General features: G+C 34.3%; 1 long non-coding RNA gene across 1 annotated transcript; it reads left to right on the plus strand.

The window, feature by feature from the left end:
* The first annotated feature begins 316 nt into the window (after positions 1 to 316).
* Positions 317 to 16,847, plus strand: LOC135288666 (uncharacterized). Its single transcript, XR_010351673.1, has 4 exons — positions 317 to 1,430; positions 2,914 to 2,976; positions 15,232 to 15,316; positions 16,618 to 16,847. It is a non-coding gene; the product is annotated as an uncharacterized LOC135288666 (long non-coding RNA).
* The last annotated feature ends 3,071 nt before the right edge of the window (positions 16,848 to 19,918 follow it).

Below are 19,918 nucleotides of genomic sequence, written 5' to 3' on the forward strand. Positions count from 1 at the left end.
GTCCATAGCCATACAAGAAAGAGTCCAGCCCAAGGCCACTCCATCATCTCTTCCCACCTAGGATTCTTCTCTCCTCGTCCAGCTTTCCTCAGGCTTGCCCATTTCATCTCTCATCTCTCTCTCCTCATTCTGATTCAGAAGCATTCAGTATTTGTAAGGTTTCCATTATTCTACAAAGGGGTTAAAATCTTCCCTTCTGTCTGCCCAGGACTCCCACAGCTGCCGGGCACCTTCTCTCGCCGCATCCCCCGCTTCTGGCCGGCCGTGCTGCCAGCACAGTCTCTATCACTCTCTCCCGGGGGGGCTGCCCAAACATCCCAGGTTTCCTCCACCCCTGCATGGTCTAATAACCTCCACCCCTGCACCTTTTGCGGCCCTGGGCCTCCTCCCCACAGGCCGCATGGCCTCTCCCTCCCCCACCCAGACGCAGCTGGGCAGGGGAGAGGTCCAGACTCCACTCACCAACACTGGATTCCCAAAGAAGAAGCTCTCTGGGAAGCCTCTGCTTTTAACCCCTGTGTGTTCTCAGAGGCGTATACAATTCCTCAGTGACCACACCACATGCCAATTTCAAATCTGGCCACTGATTGGTCTGACCTAGGCATTTCCAGAAACACACTTCCGGGCCAAACCACGACATAGCTCTTTCCATGCTCTAACATATGAGCAAGAACTGGGATAAAGCAATTGAAGACTTTGTAGATTTGGGCTGCTGGAAATTAATTTTTCTGAGAGGTGGTAGGTTCTCAGATCAACATTCACACTGGCTTCAAAGACTATAATTTATCAGCTTCAAGAAGGTCCAGAGAGGAGGAGGAGGAACTTCTATGGCTTTATAGAGCAGCAACCTCTAACATCAAGTCCTTTCAGACTTTTGTTCTAGGCTGCCTCATTTCTGAGCCTAATTATAAGACATGGTTCAATTTATTATGAAAAGTAACTTGAAAGAAAACAGTCAAATTCATGTCAAAGTGTTTCTTAAAAAGTGTTTATGAATCAGAAAGTTCCCTGTAGCATAGTGTCATTCTTTTTTTCTGTGAGATTTAGCTGCAGCCAAAGAAAATCAAAGACTGGGATAGGTTCAGGTATTGGAAGAGAAAAGTAAAAGCACTGGAGGAAGAAGTGAAAAAACAGTAGAATTTCAGAATTATTGAAGTTGGAAAGAACCTCTTGAGGTCATTTGGACCAACTTCCCTCCTCAAGTAGGGGTAACTTGAGTAGATTGCTCAATTCTGTACTCACTTGCAATTTTAATATCTCCCAGTATCCTTACTGCTTCTCTGGGAAGCTCATGCTGTCTCTCACAACTCTCAAAGCACAACTGTTGTCTTATGTTTAGATGTAATTTCTAGTACTTCAGTTTGTGCCCATTGACTCTGGTCCTGCACACCACTACTCAGTCTGTCTCATCTTCATTCCCTCAAAAGCAGGTATTTGTATACACTGATAAGACCCCCTCCTTGAGCTTCCTCTTTTCCAGGCTAAAGTGTGATGGCTCTCTTAGCCCTTTCTTGTATGAGAAATGCTCCACTTTCTCATCTTTGAGTGTCTTTGTCAGGTCCCCTCCAGAAAGTTCTTATCTTTCTTGTGTGAGAAAACTAGGTATTGTCAAAGATAAATCAGTAAATGGCTGAGGGAGAAAGACATTTTAAATTGACTGCTGGTTATATTGGTGAAATTTTGTACATAAGCACCTTTAGAATATTATATGACATGAGCATAGAATGCAATTTTCCAGGATTCAATGTAAATTTTACATAGAATTTATAGATGTTTTTGAAAGTGGGAATTTCAAGGTCACTTTTTTCCCCATGCAAAATATGAAAAAAAAAAGGAGTTACCTAGTACTAAAGACTTAATTCCTGTTGATTCCAAGAGCTTTTGCATATTATGTGAAAGTGTATAATACCTTTAGGCTTTTTCTCACAAGAGATAATGAATGACGTGTTTCTCTCCTGAACAGATAAGCTTAAATGAAAATCCAGCACAGCCTTAAACCATGCGTATGTTCTGGTATATGTATAGAGATTCTGCCAGCAGAAGGGGTTTTTGCTGTTATGTTTCTGGGGATTTTTTTTGTGTGTGTTTGTAGTCTAGGGAAAGAAACAACTTTCATCAGCAAAGGTTGGGATCAAAACCATAAAGTGAGAAAGTTCTATAAAATTGTTTTATTAGCTGCACAGCATGCTTCAGAAAAGCTGTCTGGTTTTGGAGTAATAACTTTAAGAAATAGTGAGATAGCATAGATGGAGTTGTTTTTTTAAGGTCAGGACATTTCTCTATTTTTACCATCTATGTAAGTATGTAAGTGACCTTTGTTCTGTGACCTTTGTTACCGACTGATCACACCACACCCATGGTTTCTGAATACTAGTGTATTCTGAGGAGGACTGAAATATCTGCTGGAAGTTCCAATGTATTAGAAGATCAAGCAAACTTATTTAAACTGATTAATTTTTTAATGATAACTAATATAACGTCTTGGGTGAATAGATTAATAAGTAACTGGTGATCTGATTTCACTGAACCTTCAGAATGATCCCCACATGGACAGAAACTAAGATAAAAAGATCAACTTTTCACTTCTGAGTTACCTTTTTGAATATTCAGGTTGTAGCTGTTCAAACATTAACTGCAGTGGCAAGACTTTCACATCTACACTGGACCCGGCTTGGATGGAGTAAATCCAAATAGTGATGAGATTTGTATTTGTGACTGAAATAGTACTGATAACACACCAATATTTTCAATATAACCATACTAGTAGGAGAGAGAATTACTTGACTAGAGTAAGAATACATTAAAAAAATATCATTCATAAGAACACTTATGAGGGAATGAAGCAGTTGTAGTGTAGACACCAAGCTTCAGATTTCTTAAAGTGTGATGATGTGTTTTTTCTCTCAAATGTAGAACGTCTGTGGGACCTAAACTTCTCCTGTTTTTCTATAACTCCTTCCTTCAAAGAAGTAGAAGGTAGGTGGGGATATTTTTCCAAATCTCATAGAAAAGTGGCAGATAATGTTTTGAGCATTAGGAGCAGAGGAAAAAAGTTGAAGTTAGTTCCAGCATAACTGCCAGTAAATGTGGCCCATGGTAATGTCTAAAATCTTAAAATTTAGGGTTATTTGAAATTCAGAGCAAAACTTACCTATCTTATATGCTGAAACCTGTTTTCTAGGTCTACTCTTAGTAGCTTTGGACACTTTTTTGCCTCCAGACATTTTCTTTGCCATTTGAATTACACAAAGATTGGTGTTTTCTTCCTTCACTAAAATTGCTGAATAAATAGCTGTTTCAGAGACACTAAGTAAGGATTACTACAGACATATAGGTTATAAACAGTCTTAAATTTTTAATAGCAATTTTTTTTTATAGTTTAAAGACTAAAACTACATTCAGAATATTCTGTATTGCCTGAAGTCTGTCAGAAAATGATGAGTATTAGTTGTTTTCAGTAACTTTGTTAGAATGCTGTTTGTTTCCCTTTGAAAATAAAAACTTGGGTCACTGATTGAAAATTTAAGGGCAGAAATAACTATTTCTTACAGGATTATATCATGTCAGTGGCTGATAATGATAATAGCCTAAGGACTATTTGCCAGCCTGCTCCATTTAATGCGGTCTGAAAGCACCATCCTAGAAATCCTACGACTTTTCAAAACTTAATAATACATTTCCAGAGCACTTTTTCCATTCCATATCCCATTTTAATGACATGTTCAATATAGTGAAATATCAAGAAAAGAGAAGTGGATTCCAAATGGAAAGACTCCATAAAATCATGGAATTTAGAAAAGACACATTCTTTTTCAATGAAACAATGTGTGTTTTAGGGTTGGCAAATGTAGGCAAAATTCTGCATTTCTTTCCCTTTTCTATTTTATTGTAATTAAATTCCAAATATCATTGGTATTGCAATATCAAGGTTCATATTGAAAAATATATGGTTACATTTAGAACCTCTTGGGTACTCTGACTTCATGTAAAAATTGCAATCTTAAGATGACCTCAGACTGTGTTTAGAATAAGTTAATTTCCACTTTGTAAAGTCCACTTTAAAAGAAGTTGTTTTTTCCTTGCACAATCAATGTTCTTTTCTTTCCAGGCTGTGAGGTAAAGGTGGTAAAAGTGCATTGGCCTCCCAGTAAAAGGTGAAAAATTGACCACAGTCAATTTCTATGATGCCTAGGAAAAAGCAGGTGCCTTTCTTATGTCCTCAGTTTTCAGTTCTGTTTTCAAAGCTGAATGATTGCAGCCAATTTTGTCAGTCTTAAAGCAGAAGCCATTTCTTACATTTGATATTTCTCACAGGCTTTTTTCTAATTTCTGCTAGTTCTACTGCACGCTTTCTGTGATATCAACCTGAACCAGGAAAAAACACCAGCATTGCATGGACTGATGCAATAAGAGAATAAAGTTTCCCTTTTGTCCTTATGTCTTTCTCCTTAATTACTGTGTTTTTCTGGATGTGTTAGGACCTTTGGACAAAAATGAACAGCAGACCACATAACTTCACATCTGTTTGAGTAGCTATGGTCAGCTCACATTCCTCAGTGGCACATATAATAATTTTACTGCTGTTTTGCTGCCTGGCTATTGAATACAATTGGCATATCCCAACAGCTGAGCAAGTAACCATTTATCTTTATCAGTATTTGTAAAAAGCCTTTAGGTTTCAATTTTCTCACTTAAATGATGGATTCAAATTCTTCTAGCAGGACTGACTTAGCTCTTCTCTTATTGGAAGAGTATAATATTACTATAAGTCATTATAGACTTATAAGTCTACTTATTATTTACTATATATTTATTGCATGCAATGTAATGTCTTCTTTCTCCATTTGCTATCATTTTTCTGAGTTGAGAGAAATAGCCACACAGAAAATTTTCGGTAGATCCTCTCTTAAATGTTCATATGAAATATGTTTAGAATAGCTAAATTACAAATTAAGACTGCAATGGAAAATTCATCAAGCAGAAAAATTAAAAAAGATAAAAAGTTTTGAATGTCATAAAAACTGCAAGACAAAAGCTTCTAAGGGATAGAAAGGTTCTTGGAAGAAAAACAATGCTTGCTTTGGATCAATGAACATTTTTTTCTTCTACTCAAAATGGAACATTACTTTTTTGGACATCTGTAATGCAGTCTGAGGAAAAGAGCTTAAGCTACAAAATTATTAATAAAGATGCTGAAATCCCAACTTGGTAAGATACAGCTGAATAGAACTCCACAGTTCAAATTCCCCATCTTTTTATTTACGGAGATTGAGCTTCAGTCACATTATAAGTACTGAGCACGTTTTCTCACAGAAATCTTCAGGCTGGCCTGAACTTTTTCTGGAATTGATTAGTTCTGTTGGAACAAAACCTTAGTTTTAGACAATGACTGTTTATGACTGGAAACTTTAATCTCTTTGAGAACATATTATATTTTTTATTTTACATATTGACGCCTTCATTTAAAGAACTAAATCTAGATATAGAGAGGCATAACAGAAATTATATTCCAGCAATCATTCGCTCTGCTAAATATTTCATGCTCCTGACAAAACATTGTATTTGTTTAGGTCTGCAATTCTGCCTTTTTTTTTTTTGGTGGTTATTGAAGTTCCCAATTCATCCAGGTTTCAAATATTACAGCATACAGTCTCATTTTCCTTGAAATTCAGTCTGGAATCCAATTTATTGGGATCATTTTATTTCCCACCCAGAAAAAAACCAGAGTATACTTTCCTATTAGCGTTTTTTTAGTAGCATATCCAGTGTTTTTAAAAACATTCTCATTGCAGCCACAATTTTCCTCCACACAGAACATCAAAATAATACATAAAAGTGGATATTCAAAACTAGAAAAATTAGTCTGAGTAAGACCATTCAGAATTTGTCTCACTAATATTTTATTATTTTGCCATTGTTATAATTTCCACAATTATATCCCAAGCATTAGAAAGAATAATTTATCTGCTTTAATTTAGAAAAGGAAAGTGAAGTGATTATTTCAGCATCATTGTTACAGCCACTGTTACTTATGCATAACTTCATAACCTAGCATGTAAGCAGTTTAACACTATGGACATAGAAATACTTACCTAGTGTACCTAACGAACATTTGTATTCTAATACTACATTTTCAAAGCAAAGAGAGTTTCTATAGGGAACAATCTCAATTATTATTCCAAAAGAGCCCCAAAAGGTAAAAATTTACAGTTAGAATCTCAAACCTTCTTCCTACCTTTAAGCATATAATTTTAATGAAGCAAAATATTTCTGAGAATTATTTGCTTTATGAGCATTGTAAGGTTAAACTATATAAAGAGGGAACAGAAGGATATGGAAAGGAAAGGATCAAGGTGCTTTGGACAGTAAAAAATTTGGGAAAACAGAGGGATAAGGAGATAAAAAGGGATACTCATGTAAAAAATAAAAAAGTTTAGAAAATTAGACCTACCTCAAATAAGTATTGTTTAGAGACTAAAAGGCTGCATCTGTTATCTGTGTTTGCAGAGCAAAGAAAGAAGGCAAAATAATTTAAAAAGCTAGAAAAAATGAATGAAACCTCAATTATCTGCCTCATTTTTACATTTGTTAAGACAGCAATACCTCTTTATTGACAAAGTATTTTTCTCTTTTAAGTTATACTTTTTCTTGCCAAATTTTGGATTTTAAGTCCCATTGTAAGGAATTTTTTTTTTTGTTTATTAGAGAAATATAATATTAGAAATTACAGATGCTATGGAAGAAGTTTTCAAGAGGTTCCAGGATTATGACACCTATTTGAAAACTCTCTTCTCCTGTTTTTATTTTGCATTTCACTATGTAAAAGGAATGTCTATTCTTGGCACATTATATGTTTTGTTCTTTTAGTTGTCTTTCATTTCTTTTTTTAATTAAGGTGCTGTTTCATCCCAATAGGATTTTACTTGTATATTAAAAAAAATCTTTGGAGAGTTATCTCCTAAAAGTCTGATAAGCACTTTTAAAAACAAAACAATATTTTTTTTTTCTGTGAATAAAGGATTTGGAGATATACTTTCCCAGTTTTCCAGATAACTTTCACAGACTTTTGAAAATTTAATATATATTATTTAATCGTTACAAATGAAAATTATGAATGGCACTCTTACAATCACCTTCTATACTCCATTATATGTTTTCCAGACCACAGGTCTCTTAGCTCTCATCTTTCCCCAAGAATTCAAAAATATAAACGAAATAGCTAATTTGTCAAGAAATGTCTGAAGTTTGATTGAGTATCAAGTTTCTCAGACTATCTTATACAGAGATTTTTTTTTTCATATGCAGCTGTGCCCCCCTTAACTAACGCAAACTGTTAGAGCTAAATGTTCTTGATTCCAGTTTCCACAGCATTCTGGTGATTTTACCTTCTATATTCTTTTAAGGTATTATAAGATTTATGTCTTGCACCACAACTACACGTAATTTTCTGTGATACCATCACTGCAGAACTGCAGATTTTCTCCAAATAAATTGTTAGGTTTTTATTTCAGGATACATCAAAGGTATTTTTAAATTAAAAACTAAAGCAAATAGGGTCAGTTCCTGAAGGTAGCTCTCTGAATAGACAAATTAGTTTTAATGTATTCAATTTCAAATAAAAAATTCTCATTAAATACTCTGTCACAGACTTGACAACTTAATGGAAAAGAGACTAACAAAGAAGTACATATGTGAGCTACTAGAAAATAAAATAGTTGCATTTCCAAGTGTCTCTTTCAAACAAAAGTGTCTTTAATGCAATCAAATACTGCATCTGGTTTTGTATTTCCCAAATGCATGTGTCTATTAGGCCTTTGACTTGATCATTTTTCTGAAAGACTTGAAGTACAACTTTTTTGGGCTTTTTATTTAGCAGGGTATCAGAGAGCCATGGGAGATGACAATTAATTTTTTTTAAATTATTTTTTACTTTAAAATTGTGGGGTTTTGTCCAACACAATCACTTGTACATTATTATAATTTAATAAAGCAGATCTGAATTAATCTAATACTAGTATTATTTTATTCCTGCTCAGACAACTAAAGAATCCTGTAGCTAATACTTTGTCTTAAACCAGATGAAATAGGAAAATATTTTATTTACTTCTTCCCTTCTTCCAGAGAAAATTTTGATTTCTACCTAATGCTTCAAACCTAATTATTTCCTAATTATTTCCTCTACTACTATCTCACAACAAATTTTGAGTCTTTACACTACTAAAACAACTGGGACGACTTAAAACTGTGCAGCAGTCAGTACAGTCTGCCAGTGTAACCATAATACAGTGACAAGTCATGTCATTTCCTGCCACACCTCAACAAGTAGTTAGTGTTACTGAAAACCTGGATGGGATGCTCAGTGCTCTAGATAATTTTTTTAGGTATTTTCATCCATCTTTATTCTAAACATTTGGAAAAATAGTGAAAAGACTTTGTTGTCCATCTTTCATCTTCCAGTTCAGGAGTGTTGACCAAACCAGTTTTACTTTATGGTGTTCTAAACAGGAATGGAATTTGATGTAAAGAGACATCTCAGTGCTTCAAAATGAATGATGGTGTAGGGATGGGACTGGTTTGTTTGTTTTGGTTTTTGGGTTTTTTTGGCTTTTTTTTCAGAAGGTTTATATGGTTCATAACTATGATAGGGATAGGTTATATGTTCATAACCACGAGAGGGAATGGGAATGAAAAGAGTGATATCTAACCTTGATGGTAACAGTAGAATCAGTTAGTATCCTCTTCCACAATCACTGTATATTTAGTTCAAAAAGAGGAGACCTCTAGATTTTTCATGTGGTGTTGTTTTTTGATAAGATCATAACTACAGATATATCACTCTGATATACATTTTCAACCAAAATTCCTTGCAACAAGAAATTGATACCTTGGAAGACTTGAAATTCATCCAGTGAGCTAAAATCCATTTTACATACTTTAAAAAAAAAATTATTAGTCAATTAGAACATCATAAGAAGTTAAAAAATTCCAAATCACATATTCTTACTGAATTAGTTTTGGTTTAAGAGGCCTAAATTACCTGGAAGGACATATATGGTAATTTGATTTAGCGTCTTTTTTTCCATTTATGAAATGAATCGACTTGATCCATATCAATGCTATAAAACTCACTATGCTATGTAGTGCCACACTGTATTTTGAAGGGGAATTAGAAATATCTAATAATCCATAGATGATGAACTCCTTTTAAACATTTGTGTATTTAAAATATCAAAAAAATGTTAAGGTTCTATATTGCCTCTGTCTTCTGTAACACAAAAATTCAGCTCTGAGATATTAACTTGTGGAAAAACTTAACATCACATGCAAACTATTGTTTAGAGCGGTAGTCTTGCAGGAAGTCATCACATCTTTCCAGGTCTGCATTATGAATTAAAAAAATACAAAAAACCTCTTCTGATAATTATCAGGTAAATTGTACAGAATTTCTCCATAAATAAATACATTGCTTTTTTTTAACCAAGTTTAGCTCCAGGGCCAAGCAAAATATTCATTTTCCTATATTGAGATAGACTGTTCTTTTGTGTCATTTAAACTGGAATGTGAACTTAAACAAGCACCGAATCTGGCATAGTAAACAAATCTGAAAAGAAATCTACTTCTGCAACATTTTAAATACTGTGCTAAGCCATTTAGCAGAGACCAAGCCAATGCAGATCACAATGAGCTGAACACTGTAATGAATGGCTTTTCTATTCCTGGCACTTTCCTTATTGAGTGGTTTTACTCAGGAGTCAAATCCATTAAGAACTGAAATAAAAATATTTTCTCCTGATACTGTCATGGTGTCTCTATGGAGACAGCGAGCAGTAGTTTTGTTTTCTTCATACATTTTGAATGACCAAGAGAGAAAAGAAAATGTAATTAGACAACATGCATAAACATGGAATTTTTTATGCCTTTTAATCATATACTATATTGTAAAAGAAAGCATCTTTTGTTTTAAATCAAATACTAAAAAATGTAGCATAGTTAATTAACTGAAGAGAGACATCAGATCAGAAAAACGTCTCTGCTACACAGTTTTCGACTTTCACCTGGAAAGACTGAATGATAATAATTAATAGGAAAATTCAGATTTTTCCTTGTATGATAGAAATTATTGGAAAAAAATGTAAGCACAGTGCTAATTTAATGACAATCTGAACGCTGTTTCTAATGGTAACATGTGATTAGTACATTTGTGAACGTTTGGAGAAAAAAAATTAAATTGAAGGGCCATAAACTTTTTTCTTGAAGGGCAGGAGGCTTTTTTCCAGTAAATAAATAAATGTGGAAATGTAAGTCTTGATGGTTTATGTCAAATATTTTTATTCTAATTCCTATCACTACTATGTGTTCTGATGTTAAGCATAAATTAATGTCATGAACTAAGTGCTCATATTCTCTTTCAAGTGCAACGAACTTCATTCATAGCTTTTGTTTGTAGAAGATAAAAACATGGAAGAAATTATGTTTAATTCCAGCCTGTCATTTTATTGAAAGGTTTTACTGTCAATTGCTGCATTTTCAATACTCGAACTTCCCATAAACAGATTCATTTCTATAATTTCTTCTCCTAAAGAAATTTTCTCAGCTTTTTCTCCTTAATTTCTTAAGCTTTCACTCCTTAAGCATTAGACTTGGATTTTACAAGGTGGAACAGTCTCTTTTTATTGTATCAAATGTATTTTTTCCCAAAAAACTTCAAGCAATTTTTAAGTTTCTTCTAAGGGTCATACTGGAAAAATACTGTGAGAGAAAATATTTCTGTACACTGTTGAGTACTCAAAGCAAAAAGAAACAACAGACTGTTCAATAACATGGTGCAGTTCTTTATTGGACACAATAAGTTCAAATTGAACACAATAAGTCCAATTTGATGCCAGGTATTTACTGACTGCCAGAGAGGAAAGATCAATCTGGAAAAACAATCAGCTAAATGAAAGTAATAGACACAGGTACCAATCACCTGATTGATATCTTGAAACTTATCCTTTAATTCACATTAAATATTTGACTTTTATGTTACACAGCCTTTCAGGTGGGTAAACCAAAACTGTCTTCACATTTTAGAAAAAATAAACCTAAAACCTGAAAATGTTATGAGGAGATCAGAGGTCTTTAACAAATGTTCATCTCAGAAGTTGATCAAATAACTTTAGGAGCACAGAGGTTACCTTGCCATTCCACTTTCAAATCTATTAAAGTCATTGAAAATTGTCAAGATGTAACACTTGTCTTTTTGCCCTTATTGTCAGATTGGAGTGGTAACAGACCTCTTGATTAAGTGCTTTCTCAGCTTATAAATTCACAGTAGAAAAATGATTGAAACTAAATTCATTAGAGTAAAACGCGATGTGCATGAACTTCGTTGAGTGAGGTACACAGAGAACAGAACAGGAGATTGCCTAAATTTAGTGGAGAAAAAAAGTCAGTTCAATTTGCTTTATAATAAAGCAAAACAGAGTTTCAGCTAAGACTGGGTCATGAAACTGAGACTTCATGTGTGTTCATGTATAGACATATGCATGAATATTTATTGCATGTTCAGATGAAAAACTTGCTAAAATTTGGTTCTTTGAAGATGCATTCTCAGTGTTAAAGATAATGTGTTTATAAAAATAAATATATAACAGAATAGAAGCATTGGGAAATAAAATACTTAGCTGTGCATAAGAAAGGACAGACTGAGTGCATTGTTTGGGATACATTAAAATCTAACTGCATGCCTATCTTTTTCGTTCAGATTTTGTTTCTCTTGTATAGAAATGTTCCTTGACATGACAGTGACTTCTGTTGATGCATAGGTTACACTTTTTTTCCTTCCACAAGGAACGAAAAGGTAGAGTTGTGGAAGGAAAAAAAGACTTATTGATGTTCCTGGTCCTGTAAAGGTCTTTTTGGCTCTCAAGACCATTTGGGTGCATCAGCCCTGTCACACACTCAGCGAGGCAATTTGTCATTTATAGAACAAATTCTATCTGCCATTTTGCTATGAAAACACTGTCTTGTTAAAAAGTTTTCTTGACAGAGAGCACAGTTCCAGAAAATGTATACAGGTAGTGTGACAATTCATTGCTGCTAAACGAGGTGCTTCAGTCACCCTTTCTCCATCACCATCTACCTTTTGGCATCTCTTTCATATCTTAGACCCTTTCATGGCCACTTTAAATACTATTATGTAGGGGGAAATTTTCTGACTGTTTCCTGTCAAGATAATGTTAAAGAAGCTTACAGAAGGGCAAAAAAATATGCAGAATATGATTCAAGATCAGGAGGAAGATGAAGAAATGTGAGGAAGGATTCCTCACTACAAAAACTCTGAGTTATTAGTCCACGTCTACTTTCGATAAAATGAAACAACGCCCATGCTGCAGTACTAGCAATTTGAGCTGTATATGATGTTCTAGCATGCTTGAAAGCTATAGCTGGCGTTACACTTATCTTTGTGGTGAAAGTCCCAAAGATGTTACAGAAAAATAGCTTAGTACTGATGAGAAAGGTCATGGATGAAAGATCAAACATTTTGTCAACTATTACAGATAATAAAGCACAACAGAAGTCAATGTATTAATACCTATTAATAAACAAGGATGAGGCTAACAAAAGAGAATTTAATCTGTTTATGAGGAGAATAATGTAAGCTTAAACACTAGCTATTTCCAGGCATGGATGCAATTATGACTCTGGAAAGAGACAGTACTGAACATGGAATTAGACAGAATGAATAGAAAGAAGGCGAAACAACATCTGCCAAAAAATGAACCCAGAATATACTGCCCAGAGTTACAGTTTTAGCTACTATAAACTGAGTAAAATTCTATTGAGGAGAAAGCCCAGCATAAATAACAAGAGAACCAAAAAGGAATAAAACATATAGCAGCCCCATTTTCTGTATTTGTACAAAGAAAAAGAAGGAAAGCCACAATAAAACTGGTTTTTAGCTATTGGTCATAGCTAAATGTAGCAAACTATAAAGGGATCAGTGAGAGGTACAGGGAAAACTGCACAAGTAAGACCAAGTTTGCCCATTGCCTTATACAATATCTGGAACCTGAGTAAATATCTAGGCTGGTGTGATTGAGAGCCTTTCCTATGAACAGGGACTAAAGAAATCATTGCATGAGTCAAACATTTCACACATGCAGAGAGGAAAGTCTTGTAAGATTGAACCTGCTACCCAGAGCAGATGGCTGCTTTGTTACTATAACTGTGAAAGTTTCTCTGCTGTAGAAATAGCTGTCATACCAGAATACTTAGTCCTGCGTTTACATGAGAACTTTACTGGTTTTTCATCCTAATTTTTTTTCTATAATTTTTAGTATTTGTCTAATATATTTGCTTTAGATAAATTTTAGTCTCATCAAATATATCAGTTTGTAAGACATCCATAAGAATCATTGAGTCCACGTTCCTGCTCCTTGTAAAATGTCCTAAAATGAAAGAAAAACCTAAACCATGGGAATAAAATTATCTAGATATTCTGCAATAATCTAGATATTCTATAACTCTGGCAGGCTTGGCAGAATCTTTTCTGGAGACCATGTTCCTGTGATTGATCATCCTCTCAGTGAAGAGCAGTTTTCTAATACCAAGCCTCAACTTCTCATCATATAGCTTCCCTTCATTTCTTTGTCACTAGTCAACAGAGTTTGGAGATCAGAACCTTCCCCTCTGCTGGTCCCTTGAGGAAGTTGTAGACTGTGATGAAGTTGCCCTCAGCCTTCTCCAAGCTGAACAAATGAAGTGATCCCAGCCTCTCCTCAACAGTTTAATCCTTGAGACTTTTCAGCACCTTTGGATGCTTTCTAAAAGCTTCATATCCTTTACTTATTGTAGTGCCCAAAACTGCACACAGAACTTGAGGTGAGGCCACAGAGCAGCAGAGTGAGACAATCACCTCCTTCAATGTCATTTAACATCTCTGCTTTGTCTTTGTCCCTATTTTAAGGTGGACTAGCCTCATCAAGTACTAGATCCGTGTTATTTCTAATCTTCCTTTTGCTGTTTAAATAAGGCAGAAAGCCTTCACTGGTTGAACTCTGCTCAAGCTATGGCCTCATGAAATTTCTTCTTACAGTGGCAAAGAGCATCTCTGTAGTCCTCCTGTGCCACCTGTCCTGGCTTCCAATGTCCAAAGACTTTCCTTTTCTACCTAAATTTTGGTCTGGTTTAAAAAGGTTTACAGCAGAATTTTTAAAGCTCTTGAACCTGTTTAAAGAGCTTGAAAGCTCTTTGAACCTCTTTAAAACAAGTAGATGGTAGTGTGCTATTTAAAGATGGGAGTAGATATCTAAGTTTGTAAGGGGAAGGAAGGCAAGCAGAGGAAAATCTTTTAGTACTGGATTAAAGTGTCACCATGAAGTCATATTCTGCCATGTTCCCTCATGGTGTTTTTTTCTTTGTTTCATGAATGGTCTCATTAGCATAATTTAATCTTCATGCATAGTAACTCACTGACTGCTACAGATAAACATAATGAAATCTAATCCTTGGGGAATTAGTGGCATAAATTGACACTGTCTATGGAATGTTAAAGCCATCTAGGTTAACAGAAAATGCATCATGTCAGTGTAGTATTCACATAAGAGAGACATTTATTATTTTAATAAGACAATAAAATTAATTAAACTAGACTTGTTCCTAACATTTAACTGTAAGCATATTTTCTTATTTAACAATTCGCCCCTCTCTTTGGACTATGTTTTCTTCCTCTCCTCTTTATCCAGGCCACAAATAGGAAACATCTCAGACAGTTTTCCAAGCCCATGTGGGGCTTTCCAACCCATCTAAAAGTAGTCAAACCAGGAGAAAATGCTTATGATATATGGAGTGATACTGTCTCCTGTCTCAATTTTCCTTGTGGTTTAAAATTGTAAGATTGATAGTCTAACCTCATAATATATAAGAAAAAATTACAATACCCAAGGAAGTTCCAAACGACAATATTTCATTTTCTCAGGCCAGAAAAAATTAGAATGGAATTTTTCAAGTGTCCCCTTAGAACTAAGAGAAGAGAGATGCTTGATATTATTGCAATGTGACTATATGTTTTTTTTGAGGACAATATCCATGGTGTATGTAGTGTTTTTCATGAATTCCAGATAGGTCTGGGAGAAGATTTGTCCAGGAGCAGTTGCCATAGAAAAATAAATACATTCAGTAAGCACAACTCTCTTTTCTCAAATATGATCATTCATTTACCACTTTTATTTCCCCCTCTTCCCCCAGCTATGGGACACTTTCTGTGACCTTCAGAATTCAAGCACGCAGCCCAGAGCACATATCAGAATGTGAGGGAAACTCATCTCTTCTGGTAAGCTCTCTGGGCTAAAGAGCTCAAACAAAGGCCCATTGTGTCCCTCTTTTGATATAGTAGTTAATGTTTTAGGTATCCAAAACACAAGGTGTATTTTAGTGTTTCAGTTGTTTGATTGGCTGTGTCAATAGATTCTGTTTTTAACAGTTGCCTCATTTTGCCTCGAGACAGGGTGAAGTAAAATGTAATGAAATATTTGTTTATAACATCCTAAGTAGTCTTTGCATCTAATGGTATTCACAACAGATATTGCTAAAGGCAAAAAGTATTCCTTTACTTTTTAAAATATATCTATGTATCTTTTCTAGAGTAAGGATCATCCCTGAAAATGAACAGCTTGTAGACATCTGGTCTCACTGAAGTTAAAACTCGCTTATTCTTTGTAACTCAATATAATATTACAGTTCAAAATATGTTCTTCCATTCTGCAACCGGTGTGTCACAAATACACAGAATACCCTAAAGTCAAATACACGTACCTATTTTCTGGTATTTGACTGTCACCAGAGACAATACACATTAGTTGATTTCAGATACTGATCCACAACTTGTTTCTTATTCATACCCTAGTATAAACAAACTTTCTCTCTACCCCAGATACTTGATTTAATGAATAACACATTGCTATTTTTATTATTACTTACTTCAATATTTTACTTCAAATTTATAAATAGGAAATGTAACAATTCCTAGTGAAAACAAATTCTTAATCATAGTTGTAATTTAACAGTGGACTTGATAATCTTAAAAGTCCTTTACAACTTAAACAATCCCATCATTTTATGATTCCAGTTGAAAACATAAAACCCGAGTGGTTAGAGTAAAATTCTTCAATAACTTTTGAAAATATGCAACTTTTTTGGCTTTGGCTTATATGGACCGCAGTTTCCAGAGAAAAAAATTGTACATATTTCACAGCACATTTTTAGTATGTCTGTTGATAAGCAATTTCCAGTCTTGCTGTTGCTGCTCAACTTATTTCATTTTCTGTGGTGTCTCCCAGTATCACAACTTACTGTAACTCTCAGTGAGATTGATTCTGAGAAAGAGAGAGATGGTTGGCTTCCAGTCACTGAAGTTATTTTCTTCTTCTACCTTTCCCAGCCAACCATTCTGTTAGCAGAATTCGCTCTCAACAGGCAGCTGTCAGTGCTGTTGCTTAAGTGTTTTTGCTGGTGTGTGCTCTTATTGAGCCATTTCCAATAAATTTCATGATGCTTCCTGTTTGAGTATTTTGGTCTTTCTGATGCCACTGCATAGCAAAATAGCTAAAAGCCAAACTTTTTTTTTTTTTTCAGAGATGGTTGTATATCCCAGACTTGTGAAGAGTAGCAGAAACCCCACATGAGTTTCCTGTTGTTCACTATTTTTTTACTCCATAGTTTGTTGTCTCTGTTATTTCTGGATTTAATGTTGCACTTCTTTCTGCCACTTCACCACCAAGCATACAGACTTACGTATTTCCCATGTCTCTTCTAAAGAAACAGCCCCTCCTTCTTCTGAAGTCTTAAATTAACATGGAAGAAAGTAGTACAGTTTTTAGTAGAAAGAAAATTAGAACAAGTCACATGACTGTGGCCTCATGTATATATATATATATATGTATATATATATGTGTGTATATATATGTATATATATGTGTGTGTGTATATATATATATATATATATATATATGATGACTCCTCTAACTAAGAGCTTTTAAATGGTATTCTAGTCCTGTGCTGAGCTCCCCCTATTTCTCCAATTTACACAAAGTAAAATCTCAGACCTTTTTCAAGTCCCTGATGTATTGTCTTTCTCAGTTGCATTTACTTTTACCTACTAAAGGTTATTTTGTGTGTTTTTTTTCTGCAAAATGGAAAGAACTTTCAATGCATGTCTGCTGTCATATTTTTTATAAATATGGGTAGCCATTTTCTAGCAATTATAATCATAAAACCTGCTCTTTAACTGGAAGGGAAAAAAACACAAAAAACTGAATGAAAAAATCCAATAAAAGTTTAGATAATGGTTTTTTGGGTTTTTTTTTCATTTGAGAAGTTTATACTGTCTAAATTTTGAAAAGTAGAAATTCAGAGTTTTGGTCCTGTTCAAGGCTACAATGTCTATTGAGATTTGAAATGTTAAGACCTTTTGAGAAGTCTGCGTTGGATTTAGATTCTTTACCTTATAAAGTTAAAAGTGATTTTTCTTTCCTGAAACTCAGTTGTATTTTATAGAATCTACTGTAAGCCAAGTAATGTGGTGATAATATGAATACAGCTGGTTATTCATTGTACTTTTTGTGCCTCATATTTAGAAATATGAAAGGGTTGCTCTTTTTTCAGAAGATCTGTCTGTTTTTCTTATAAGAGAATATTGACTCGATTCAAGTTGTCTCATGCAGATGTAAATGTATTTCCTTTACAACTCTGACTAGAGTCACTCAAATTTTGATGAAATGTTGGTGGAAATAATTCTAAAGTATTTTTTGGATGTTATTAGGATTTTTTTTTAAGGACACCAGTATATTTGCATCATTTAAAATAATTCCTGGTCAGTTGTTCATCTAGACATTTCCTAAATCATCCCTTTCTCCTAATCACAAAGACATTAGATTTAATGTTATTAATTTCTTAGTCTGGGCTCCAGGATTTTTACTATACTTAATTTTTAGCAAATCAGAGTCCCACTTTTAGGAACTCCGACCAAATATTCTGTAGCAATTTCACAGTCTTCCTAGAACAAAATCAAAGTGAATTAAAAGACGTTCAAGGATTGTTCTAAAATCTTGTGTCTATCTTAGCTAAATTCCCCACTCCAATGTTTGCCTGCACAAATCAACTTTTTCAGATATTCCAGAAAAGCATTTTTACAATTATTTTTTGAATAATTCTGAAACATTAGATTTGCCAGGGTAAGAGTGAGGGTCACCTGTTGTCCCCTGAGAGTTCCTGCATTCCTAAGTATAAGGCACTGTCAAACTCACCTCTGTTAGCTCCAGAGGATGCCAGACCTGATATTGTGGTGTCACTCTCAGTGCCATTTCCTTATGTACTTGCTACTATGCAGCTCATCACAAGTTTTTCTTCAATCACCTGATGAAACCCACCAAAGATATGCAAAGGAACACTGTTTAACCAGAGTGGCCATGCATTAATTAGCAGCTTGATATAAAGAGTTCAAAAAATTTCATGCATTCATTTAAATGTATTTCTTTTGTGTATCTTGTTTGTATCTATTTTGATAAATGTCCGGCATCATACTGTAGACAGGGACCCTGACAGCTGCCAGTTTTTGTTTTTCAGTGTTAGAACTTCAGCCTGAGCATTCTGACATTTGATGTGGAGATGAGATGTAGAGGTCTGATGGGCAATTATGATTGATCAGAGTTCCACAGCAGTGGTACAGAAACGTAGACGTTTTTACAACTATTATTCAGTGTCAACTGTTGCAATTTATTCTTCCCCTGTGCACTACCAATGGAATATGCCAAATCATTTGTGATGGAATACATATGAAATGTTGTAAGACATATTTATAATACACCTTACAGACAGGCAAATGTGAATTTGTTTTAAAAGAAGAGGGGCTGGGAATAGAAAGGATTTTATTCTTACTTTTACAAATAACACACTAATTGCAAATATTTCTCCTTCCTTCTCTCTTTTCTTTTTCTGATGAAAGGAGAATTGTTTCTGACCAGCACCAGTGCAAATTACTGTTGTGGTGTCACAAGGAGGATATATCTCTAAAAACAAACCAAGTATGGCTAAAATATTTTTTCCCAAATATTGACTAAATAAAGATATTTTTAAAGGGTTATCTAGCTTACAACTAACTTTTAGATAATTAAAACTTACAGGACAATATATACATCATAAATCTGTATTTTATTTCATCTTCTCCAGATACATAATTTTTAAAAGAAATGGTAATTTTCTTCACTGAAGAGTGTTAGAAAAGTTGACATTATTTTTCCTAACAAGAACTCAACATTAGACTTCAAGTAATATCCTGGCTGGATGTCATGTCAATCTGTGCTGTATGTGAGAGGTGAAGATAGAGCTCAATAAGGAAAATTCAGTAATCAATGACAAGTCAAATACAGAACAAAAATAATCTAATTCCTCATGACATAAATTTATTTCCTGCCAGCTCACATCTGCGTTCATCCTGGATCAACTTCATTCATCTCTAACAGAGCTATCACAATTCAGAAATAAAATAAAAAATTGCATAAATGATGTGCCTAGTGAAATATGGAGGCTACAGGATTAGTCATTTAGTGACAGCTTTGAAATATGTATTCTGTTGAATACCATATGTTTTTAACGCTTTTAGTCAAACTGCATTTATGGAGTTTTTCTGGTAAAATCACTTAAGTGTGTGCAAAATATTCATGGAAATCTAAATTTTGGGATTAATTTGTATATTCAGGTATTCATAGTGAGAAGGACTCACTGTAGGTAATTAGTCATTTTCCATACACTCACATAAACCATAATCACTATAAATAGAAAAGTTACATGACAAGGTTACTTTTGTAGTTACCAGAACAACAAAGCTGAAGTTATAGATTCAAGCAATGAAGTTAGTTTAATTCACAATAGTAAAAAT

The sequence above is a fragment of the Passer domesticus genome, chromosome 1, assembly GCF_036417665.1.
Source record: "Passer domesticus isolate bPasDom1 chromosome 1, bPasDom1.hap1, whole genome shotgun sequence".
Classification (NCBI taxonomy): domain Eukaryota; kingdom Metazoa; phylum Chordata; class Aves; order Passeriformes; family Passeridae; genus Passer; species Passer domesticus.